The sequence below is a fragment of the Eublepharis macularius genome, chromosome 4, assembly GCF_028583425.1.
Source record: "Eublepharis macularius isolate TG4126 chromosome 4, MPM_Emac_v1.0, whole genome shotgun sequence".
Lineage (NCBI taxonomy): Eukaryota > Metazoa > Chordata > Lepidosauria > Squamata > Eublepharidae > Eublepharis > Eublepharis macularius.
The window spans coordinates 156,321,014-156,331,691 of record NC_072793.1 but is presented as its reverse complement, the minus strand read 5'-3'; the positions used below and the strand labels follow the sequence as shown (position 1 = coordinate 156,331,691).

The following is a 10,678-nucleotide window of genomic DNA, read 5'->3' as shown; positions in this document are numbered from 1 at the left end:
TCCTTCGAGCCGGAATCGAACCAGCGACCTAAGGATGTCTACAGTAACCTCTACAGTCCTCCGCTCTACCAGCTGAGCTATCGAAGGAGTTGGCAGATTGTTATGAGTCACTGGTTTTTATAGTGCGAAGGTTGCCTAATAGTGACAGCTCATACTTTATTTTCAGCCAGCTTCAACTCATCCGCTTTTAAGCTCAGAAGAATTCAGTGTTCTCTGTTTGAAAGATGTGATGTTACCAAGAGTCAGATGTGATATAGTGTGTATTTGTTTCCTATGTATACATTAAGAGAAAAACTGTACAGGTTTTGTAGGAAACATCCAGGGCAATAGTGTTCCAGGTGACTCTCAGGTGCACCAGAAACCTGTTGGGCGTTCCTCAATGAGAAGATCACTAATAATGGACAAACTTCTCTGACTGGCTGCTACAACCAGTCTTCCAATCTCCAGCAATGCACAACTGCATGGGACTGTTCAATATGTTGCACTGAAGAATCACATGGGGTAATAGGGGGTCTAACAGGATTGGCCAGCGCCCCACGTGAATTGAATATGCTCCACTGGGTGCTCCACACAATTCTCTGAAAGACAGAGAGATTCCTTAGCAGAACAGTTGACATGGATGTGGCATTGATGTGTCTTGAAGGTCAAAAATTAGAGAACTGCCACTGTTGGAGTGCCATGCATTCATAAGGTAAGTCCGTGGCTGAGCTACCTGTGTGGCTCATGGGACACATGTTCCTGCCCCAGACTTTTTAAAGGTTACAAAGAGTCTCCGTCTTGGTATAGCTGGGGAATAGCTGAGACACCCATCTAGGATGCCCAACAGAGGACAAGCTTGCTTTGAAATACCTTTTTAATTTTTTTTAATTCATTTATAGCTGGCCTTTCTCGCTGGTACTCAAAACGAATTGCAATATTTTAAAAACAATTTTATCAGTCAGCAAGTACCTCTATTAAACAATTCAAAAAGGAGTCATAACAGCAGAAACCTAAACACAAGCAAGCAAACAAAAACTCTGACAATGCCATGATACAGAATGTGGACTGCAAAAGTGGGAACACTGCAGTAAAGGCAGATATGATGTACAATGAACATTGCAATAGACTCCAGTTCTATTCCACAACATGATGCTTGAGGCACAGTGGAGGAACATTATTTAAATAGATACTTATAATGAAAAACAGCCCTCCAGGTCTGATCGGCAGCAGATGAGACAGCCCTGCTGATAGGTGTTAGCCTCTAGGAGCTTCTGGAGGCTGGGCAAGGTGGCACACAGCAGCATGTGACACTGCAACATCACTTCTGGTCACATAACCAGAAGTGAATAGTATGTGTCTATGGGAAAACCGTAGCATTGGGGGGGGGGGTTGCTAGAGCATTGTGGAGACACATGGCATCACTTCTAGTTACAGAGTTGGAAGTGACATTGTGGTATTGCTGCAATGTCACCCTTGCCCCCTGACAATTTCTACCATTACTGCACTGGGGGTGGGGGGGTGGGTGTGTGGAATGAGATCTCCCACTATAGCGCTATAGCAGTAAATCTTGTCCCCCTAGTAGGGGTGAATTTCTGGAATTCGTCATAGGTCTGCACTGGCTTTTGTGGGTTCTTCTGTGTTTGTTAGAATTGCAAGTCACCAAATTCTAATTCATCATTTATGTATTTGAACATTTTTATCTCTCCCAAGTCCAGTGTGGATTACAATAAACTACACATGCAAAACACCAGATAACAGCAAAAACAATGAAACAACGGAACAAAAACAGTGAAACCAGCCCACATAGAATGGGGTGCTATAGCTGAAAAAGTACAGGTTCTTAGTTGCAAGAGAACAGGTCTGTCAGGTTGAAGGTATCACCCAAAAAGCCTGCTGAGCTGATCTAAGTTGGTGCACAGGTTTGTATCAGTCCGTAGCCCTTTAGGTATGTAGGTACTCACTTTAAATGTAAGAGCCAGCAGCTTGAATTAAGCCTGGAAACAAAGAGGGCAAGTTGTTTATAGCTGTATTGCCCCCAAAGTAAAAGCCAAAACTCCAACAATGCCATCCATGTAATCTCTTTATTAGGACCAACCCAATGACACATAACAGTGTGCAAGCTTTTGAGTTCCACAGAACTCTTCATCAGGCCAGAGATTACAAGATGAAAAAGAAGGGGGGGGAGAGAAGATTTTAAGCAAATTTTTCGGTCATGGTTTTAAGAAGACCTCCTTATGCCAGTGTATGGTGGATTTGCTGACAGGCAAAAAGAATTAGGTTTCAGGTTGCTTTAGGTTAGCAGCTAATGAAACCTATTTCAGTATTAGCACAAGTTCATTGTGTCCATATCCTATATCACTCCCTAGAAAATTCCGAAGAATATGAGTCCATAATCTCTCTGTTAATTCAGAAGCACATTGCGGGAAACCAAACTGCTTCCACGGAAAAAGACCTCACAACCTCATTAAGTCCATTTATCAGATTCTCAGAAAGATTTCACAATGTATCTCAAAGTAATTTGGTTTCATCCCACCATGTATTAGCGGAAGAGAAGTTTTGCTTAAAGCAGTTCTAGCGACACAAGACATTTTGTAAAAGCAATATAAAATCAAGGGCTAATTTTTCATTTTCGTTCAGTGTTGCTGAGTAGAGATGGGCACGGAACAAAAAAAACCCGAACCAGGAGGTTCATGGTTCATGGGTTTCACAAACCACAGAACTGGACCAGTTACGAACCGGTTTGTGGTTCATGGGGTTTAAATGTCCCTTTCCGGCCATAACAGCGGCAGGGAAAGGGGCATTTAACACTTTAAAGGACCCTTTCCTGCCTTGTAAGCAGCAGGTCCCTTTATCAGCTGGCAGGCGGCGGGGGGGGGAATCCCCCCTCACTGCCAGCCAGCTGATAGTTTAAAGGGACCTGCCAGTGGCAGGGCCCTTTAACCTGCCCAAACCCCAGCCCCCCCCTACCCTGCCCAAGCCCCAGCTCCAGCCCCACACTTACCTTCCCTTGTAGAGCGGTGTTCTTCCTCTCCTCCCGGGAGGGGGCGGGAAGGAGAAAATATTCCATGAGATCCCTGCAAATTTAACTTCAAATCTGCCTTCTTGTAGTTAAAATTAATACTTATCCTGTCCTTCAGATTTCTCTCACGGCACAATTAATTAATTTTATTTGAAAAATTTATACCCTGCTTTTCTCCTGATCAATAGGACTCAATCAACTTACATTTAATTTAAGAACAATTACAATGGTGCAATGAAAGAAAAACAAGTAAAAGGAAGCAAAACCACAACCACTAAAAGCTTTACAGAGCTCCAAATAGAGTTGCCAGGCCCCCTCAACCTCCCAGCGGGGGACAGGGGCTTGGCAATTACCTTTGGGAAGAGGGGGGTGAGCGCACGCAGAGTGCGTGCGTGCCCCCACAGGCACGATGACATCACTTCAGGTGTGATTTCATCGTGCAGCCCCTGGGCAGGCCCGTTTTTGGGGTGCTGCGGAGCACAGGTGCGCGTCCCCCATTGCTCAGATAAGTGGGGGCAGGGATCCCCGCCCCCACTGGGGGTCTGGGATCCCTAGCTCCAAACTGTGATGTTGGGGCCTTCCTCACCTAATCTGTGTCCTGGTAGTAATAAAAAAATAAGTCTCATTACCCTATTTGCGATGAGACTAGGAGCCAGTTGTTGGGGAAATTTTTATTATTATGATTTTATTATGATTTTATTTTATTTATTTTACGATTTATTTTATTACGATTTTATTTTTATTCTATTATTTTATTACGAATGTTATGTTATTACATCTGTTTGCCAATTGTGAGGTCCTAATTCTCTCCTTGTCTGAATAATAAATCAAGGCTTCAAACTTGGTGATTTTAGAAGCAGAAAAAATTTATTCTAAGAAGTTCTCAAATAAGCCTGATGCACATGCTATTACAGCAAGGTGCATGCCAACAACCAGGCTGCACCTACATTTATACCATCACACAGGCATGATGTAAGTAAAAAAAAATGCTTACAGTACAGAGGATTATTACAAGAATACATAAACAATCAAATGAATGTCACATGATGTTCGGAACATGATAGATTGACAGGTCGAGATTATGTTTCTTTTCCAGTCATGTAACATAAACTATCAGAAAGACTCTGTGGTTATCTCTACATTGTTAAGGAAGAACATGGCCAAGGCTGAGAACAGGGCAGGTAGGGAACATACGTAGCTTTCATTTGTTCTCAGAGTAAAAACTGACTGTACACAGCAAGGCCTTCATGTTATTAAAACCAAAATACGGGATAGAATGAGGGGTAAGAAGCACACAGGAAGAAGAGTTTTAGTCTTTAGTCAATTTAGACCACAAAGAATCACATATAAAACTCAATAGAACACCCCCCAAAATTCCCTAACACAGGTAACACGTTATACTTGCTACATGAAAAGTTGGGCACTGTGTGTTGACTATCAGGAACTTTGTTGGTTCCCTGCCCATGGTCAACAGCAGATAGAAACTTGTCCTGAGGTTTTTCTGAGGCTAGAACTCAATGTTCTTTGAGATATGTGGTTGCGGCTGAAAACAGAAACTGCATGTATCTTCTCATGTGGAACTTACTGCCACAGGATATAGTCGTGGCCACTAGTATAGATGGCTTTGAAAAAGAGATCCATGGAGGGTGGGTCCATCCATGGGTATTAGCCATGATAATTAACTAGAACCTAAGTGTTCAAAAGCTGAATGCCAATTGGTGTGGGGTAACAATAGGGGGAGACATTGGTCTCTCTGCCTCTCGCTTGTGGGCTTTCTGGGTCATCTGACTGACCACTGCAGGAAACAGGATGCTGGACTAGGATCAAACACATTAGTCTGATCCTGTGGGGCTCTTCTTACATTCTTACGTTCCCTATATAAGTGTGGTAAAATAAAATGTAACATAACATCATTACATTCTGAGTTCCATTGCTTACTGTCCTTTTCACTGATTGCCACTTTCAGAGGCAGGCAAACTTGGAACCTAATGATGTCACATCTTCTGTTTTTTGTTCTGTTACAAGCCCCGTGGCGCAGAGTGGTAAGCTGCCATACTGCAGCCCAAGGTCTGCTCATGACCTGAGTTCGATCCTGGCGGAAGCCGGGTTCAGCTCAAGGTTGACCCAGCCTTCCATCCTTCCGAGGTTGGTAAAATGAGTACCCAGTTTCCTGGGGGTAAAGTGTAGATGACTGGGGAAGGCAATGGCAAACCACCCCCATAACAAAAAGTCTGCCAAGAAAATGTGATGCGATGTCCCTCCACGGGTCAGTAATAACTCGGTGCTTGCTCAGGGGACTACCTTTACCTTTACATACTATTAGGAAGAAAGGAGAAAAAGACTCTGGTCACTAATTTTGGACGCAACCATACGCCTTGTTTTAGCCTGAAAGGAAAACTCATCAGAGACATCCCAAGACATTTTGGGGATCAGGCAGAAAATCCAGAAGTTGCTGTCCGTGGCGGCCAAAAATAATTAAACAATTGTAAATTTGCTGCCACTGAATAGTAGCCCAAATCCTGTCACTGAGGCAGCATGGTGTAGCAGTTAGAACAGTGGACCAAGGTTTTTCATCAGTCAGCCATGAAGCTTACAGGGCAAATTTAAGCCAGTTTACCCTCTGCCAGCCTGACCTTATAAGGGTTTTGTGAAGTCAAAAGGGACAACTATGTACACCATGCTGAACTCCTCAGAGGAAAATTGGACTTTTAAAAATATACTAGACTAACAGGCATTGCACTTCACACAGGCATTGCCTAATGACAGGAGCAATGCTTTAGGAGCAGCTGGTAGACTTTTAACTTTAGTGTCTCATGTGGCTAATCTTCCCTTCTCCTCTACTGGTAAGAAAGACTAGCTGTGTGAGATAACTAGATATAGCAGTATCCCAAGCTCTCTAGCTTGTTCCAGAGTTAAAGAGTTTTCACAATTGCCCTCCTGTTGCCTTTCACACATGTAGCCAGCTGCTGCAGAAAGGAGCCTGTCAGGAAAAGCAAGATTAAAATCCCAGCAGCACCCACCAAGTTACCGTCTTTTCTGCATTTGCAAGTTAAGAGCGAGATAAGGACAAACTGCACCTTTGGGATAGGGTGGGCTGTAAATAACAATTAATCATAATTTGCTTTCCCTGAGGAAACTGCTTAATTATACCAGCACAAACTTTCTGCTAATCCTTTTGGAAACAGCAATTTTCTTGTATTACACCTCTTTGTGCTGACGCCATTTGCTTCCCATGATGAACAGAACAGAAAGTGACCAATTAGAGAATTCTAACTAGTCAAGATCCAATACATTCCTAGGTGGAGTTTATTAATTCCCTGGGCAAATAAGGAGCCATTCAAACATTACCATGTGTGGTCAAGACAGAGCCACGTGTCTGTGTAAATATGGCCCACTTTTTCCAAACGGGATTCAAACCCAAAGGACCACTGGAAAGGCTTAAACCACTGAACTCCAGCCTCATGGGTCTCTTCTGCCTCCCCCACCCCCCCCAGCCCTCTGGTTGCCCTTCCTTTTGGCAGAAGGTTAGGAAATCTACTGACACAAGAGCCAAAAGGAGGAGAGATTGGACTGCTAACTGATCAGAGAAAAATAGTCTAGTCAGGCTGGGTTTTGTTTGTTTGTTCGTTTGCTTATTTTGGACCTTTGGATAAAAGTCAGAACTTTGTTTTAGTGATGCTGATTTTTTTAAAGTGAAAGCTTTAAGCTTTAAAATGAAAGCTGCTTGATGTGCAGCCCACACACACACGTGTATGCTTGCACTAAGGAGCCACGTTTCTGAGCTCAGCTCCAGTGAGTTGTTGGGTGCACACACTGCTCCTTGAAAGACTGGGAGTGTTTGTTTCCTCCAAATTGCCAGGTTAGGCATTCCTTGTACTGGAACTTTGAGAGTAGAACTTCTGAATGGGGACCAGGAAATGGATTCCAGCCTAAACAATCTGGACAGCAAGCATTTTTGGAAATTTTATTTTATTTACTTCATTTATACCCTGCCTTTCTCCCCAAAGCAGCTTATATTATTCTATCCTCCATTTTATCCTCACAACAATCTTGTGAAGTGGGTTGGGCTGAGAGTGTGTGACTGGTCATCCAAGAAACTTCCATGAAAGAGGGGGGATTTGAACCTAGGACTCCCAGATCCTAATTTGACACTAACCACTACACTAAAGGTGTTTTGAACAAATGAATGAAGCCGACTTCTCTCACACCCTCTGCTGCTGTTCTCTAGGAGCTGCTGCCAGGAAAGGGAATGCATAGCAATCGACCCCTGGTAGGGCAACAAAGAACTCCTCCAACTTGCCCCAGCCATACAGCATACTATCCAACACACACTTTTGCCTGAGGCTCTCCAGCCACACTAGGAACTGCTACCCTCCTGTCCTTCCAAGGAGACATGGCTTCAAAATTAGCAGCACACTGAGCAAATTTACATTCTCAGATATTATACAGCAATATTGTGTGTATATATGTATATATAAGAAGTCGCATATGTCTGGCCACTCTGTTTCCTTGCTGCATTGCCTCTCTCTGCCTGTCCCCATAGGTTCAGTTGAGCCACAGGAGACAGCTTTGTGTACTGCTCCTTCCCAAGCACAGACTCACCCCACGGCATCTGTCAACACCAGTAGAAAATAGAAAGCGTTCGTCATTAGTTCTACTTTTGCTTGAGACCACCAGTCACCACCCCAGAATGTAAATGGACGAGAATGTAAATCAAACATTGGTAGGCAACAGATGAGGCATTCAGCAGAACGCTATGGCCACCTAGCCATCCAAACAGTGCCAGCTCTATCATTGCGATGAAAAGCAAGCAGTTTCGACCAGGGAGATGGAGTGCGTAGGGCATTGGGCTGGGATGTGGAGTCAAATCCCCTCACAAGCATGAAGTTCCCTGGGTTATAGTGAGCCAGTCAGTCTCTCTCACAACATCACCTACTTCACAGGATTGTTGTGAGAATAAAACAGAGAAATGGGTAGAATATGTATGCTTGGAGAAAGTTAGGATGAAAATGTATGAGATGGATTGAACGATTTCCAGTAACACGAGCCAGCCCAGAATAATCAAAAGCACTTTCTTCCTGAGGCCATCTTTCTAAACCTATCTAGCTGGAAATCAAAGTGTTGGCGTAGAGAAGGATGCATGTTCTTCCCAATTAGCCGCAGCGTCATTGAGAGAAGCTTCGCCTCACTCACGTTTCCTGAACATATTCACCAAGAAGGAATTTCCCAAGATTCCTCTGCCACAGCCCACTCCCAATCTGTCAAAGGTTGGCTGAGCTCCCGTTTAAATTCTTTGCTCAACCACTAACCATATAGGGCAATCTTGCAATCCAATGAAGAATGCAGACTCCCTGGGTGAAATCATGCTTCAAGTGAACTCACAAGCAAACCTCCACTTTGACCTTCACTGGAACTAGCAGTTTACTCAGTCCTTTTGGGCTTTATTCTGTGTAAGAGGAGAATATGCATATTTAGAAAAAGGCTCAACTAATTGCACAAACAGTCAAGAGAATGCTCGGTAGACACCACAAAACATTGGGGATTGGCTGACTCTGCCACCCACCCCGTAACCACCCCTGTAATTCTTTGGTCTTCAACGTTCCTCAGCCTTTTCAAGTGATTTTACAACCATGAGGATCAGGTAGTTTTAAAAAGGTAAAGAGAAGAAGTGGGCTAGGGTAATTGCCTAGTATGTTTTGTGATGCTCCACAGAGTATGTTAAGATGGAGGAAGCTGCACAATGGCTATCTCATCCATTGTGACAAAGGTTCCCGATATCAGCTCCTGCAGTCGTTGTCAAGCACCCCCTAATTCTTAAGTCTTCCATTGGTTGGCATTCTTCTGGGTTCAATGATGGAGGAAGGGGGAATGCAGGTGTTTGTGGGATCGTGGCAATACAGAGTACGGGGTGACATGCTGGGTCATCCAATGAGTACGGGGTGACATGCTGGGTCATCCAATGAGAGCCAAGTTCCAGAAGAGAGGGCCCGCTGGGGACCAGAAATGCTTGCTTCATCCACTCCCACCAGATCACCTTAGCGCCCCCTGTAAAGTCAAGGGGACATGGATGATATCCTTTTCCTGATGGGGGGGCACATGGAGGGGAAGCAGTGAAGCATGATTTTCTCTCATGTTTTACTCTGCTCTCTCCAGTTGACTTTCACTCCAACTCACCAAGGAGGCCTCTGAGGCAATCTCCTATTTCTTAATTGGAGAGAAGCTGGAGGGGGTGGAGCAGTGGCTCTGTGGCTCCCTTTAACCGGGCCTTAACAATCCCAAAGAGGTAAATACTTTAGAGTGTGTTTGCATGGGGACACACGGAGATGTACATGCATGAGGAGGCAGATGAAGCGGAGAAGTATGTTGCCTGGTGGCATGCTTGGCAGAGGGCCTGATCTTGCCCAGGGCAAGGAGCTGGCTTTGACGTTATGCCTCACAACAACAAAGGTTAGGCCCTTGCCCCAAGCTAAATGTTAAAGAGTTTGAGGACAGAATAGGAAGCAGGGTGCTGGGAGGTAAGAGTGGAAAATAACAAAGAGAAATGAGACCTAGGAGAGCTGAGGCTGAAGGTGAGTTGAGGCAGTTATAAGGAATTCATTTCATTTTGAGATGTAGATGGAAGGTGTCAGTTCTCCTTAAATTACAACTGGTCTAGGAACTAGGGTTGCCAACCTCCAAGTGGGGCCTGGAGTTCTCCTGCCATTACACCTGACCTCCAGTCAGACTAGAGAGATCAGGCCCCCTCAAGGAAATAGCAGCTTCAAAACTTTACCTATGGCATCACATCCCGGCTCAGACCCCCTCTGCTCGAAGCTCCACCCTCCCAAGGCACTGCCTCACAAATCTCCTGAAATTTCCCTAGCCAAAGGTGGCAACTAAACCCCCTCTGGTTATCCAAAAATGCTGTAAAGCATGGTGGTTAGTAGTAGTGACTATTGATAGACCATCAATCTGTCACATACCTTTTCAAAACACCTTCTAAGCTATTAGCCATCTCTACATCTGGTGGCAGTAAATTCCACAGGATAATTACACATTCCGAGAAGGGAGTTCCGGGCACAAGGGGCAGTGACAGAGAATAAGCAGAATTATTTAAAAGAGCTGGAGACCCGAGGGCACTGGAAGATGGTAGACTGATGGAACTGGGGTCAGAAAGACAGGATGGAGCAGATCATTGTTCAGTCAGCTTTCAAGGCCTCCCCTTCCTGACAAAACATTCCTTTCTGTTGAATTCAGAACATACTATTGGCAGAACAAACAAGACAAGAAGTTGTCACATACCTGGGGGGAACTCAAGGAGGTGACAAGAGACAGGTAAGAAGACTCACCTTGGGTGTGGTTTGTTATTCTGTTCTTTGCCACCCAATATTCTTAAAGTCGTGTTGGGTTGCAAGCAACGTGACACATGATGTCCTTTATCAGTGCTTTTCTTTCTTTATAAGTCAGGGAGGCTACTTAATGTGGAGAGAGGGTTTTTTTTCCCCTGGTGTCTGTGTCCTCCCCACAGATATAGAACCAGATCATTTATAACCTGGAATAACTGCCATCTTCTCATTCTAGACTTGAGGTAATGAATTAGGGGGTTCCCACTCAGTCATGAGGGAAAGAATATAGGAGTTCCTCCTTCTCACCCCTTTTGAGTATGTTCTGACTGTGAATGTGGCAATGTAGTTAAAGGGT

The 10,678-nt window shown here is 44.4% G+C and overlaps 1 non-coding gene across 1 annotated transcript; it reads right to left on the bottom strand.

Moving 5' to 3' along the window:
* Window positions 1-87, bottom strand: TRNAY-GUA (transfer RNA tyrosine (anticodon GUA)). The gene is given in 2 exon segments: window positions 1-36; window positions 51-87. It is a non-coding gene; the product is annotated as a tRNA-Tyr (tRNA).
* Between the last annotated feature and the right edge of the window lie 10,591 nt (window positions 88-10,678).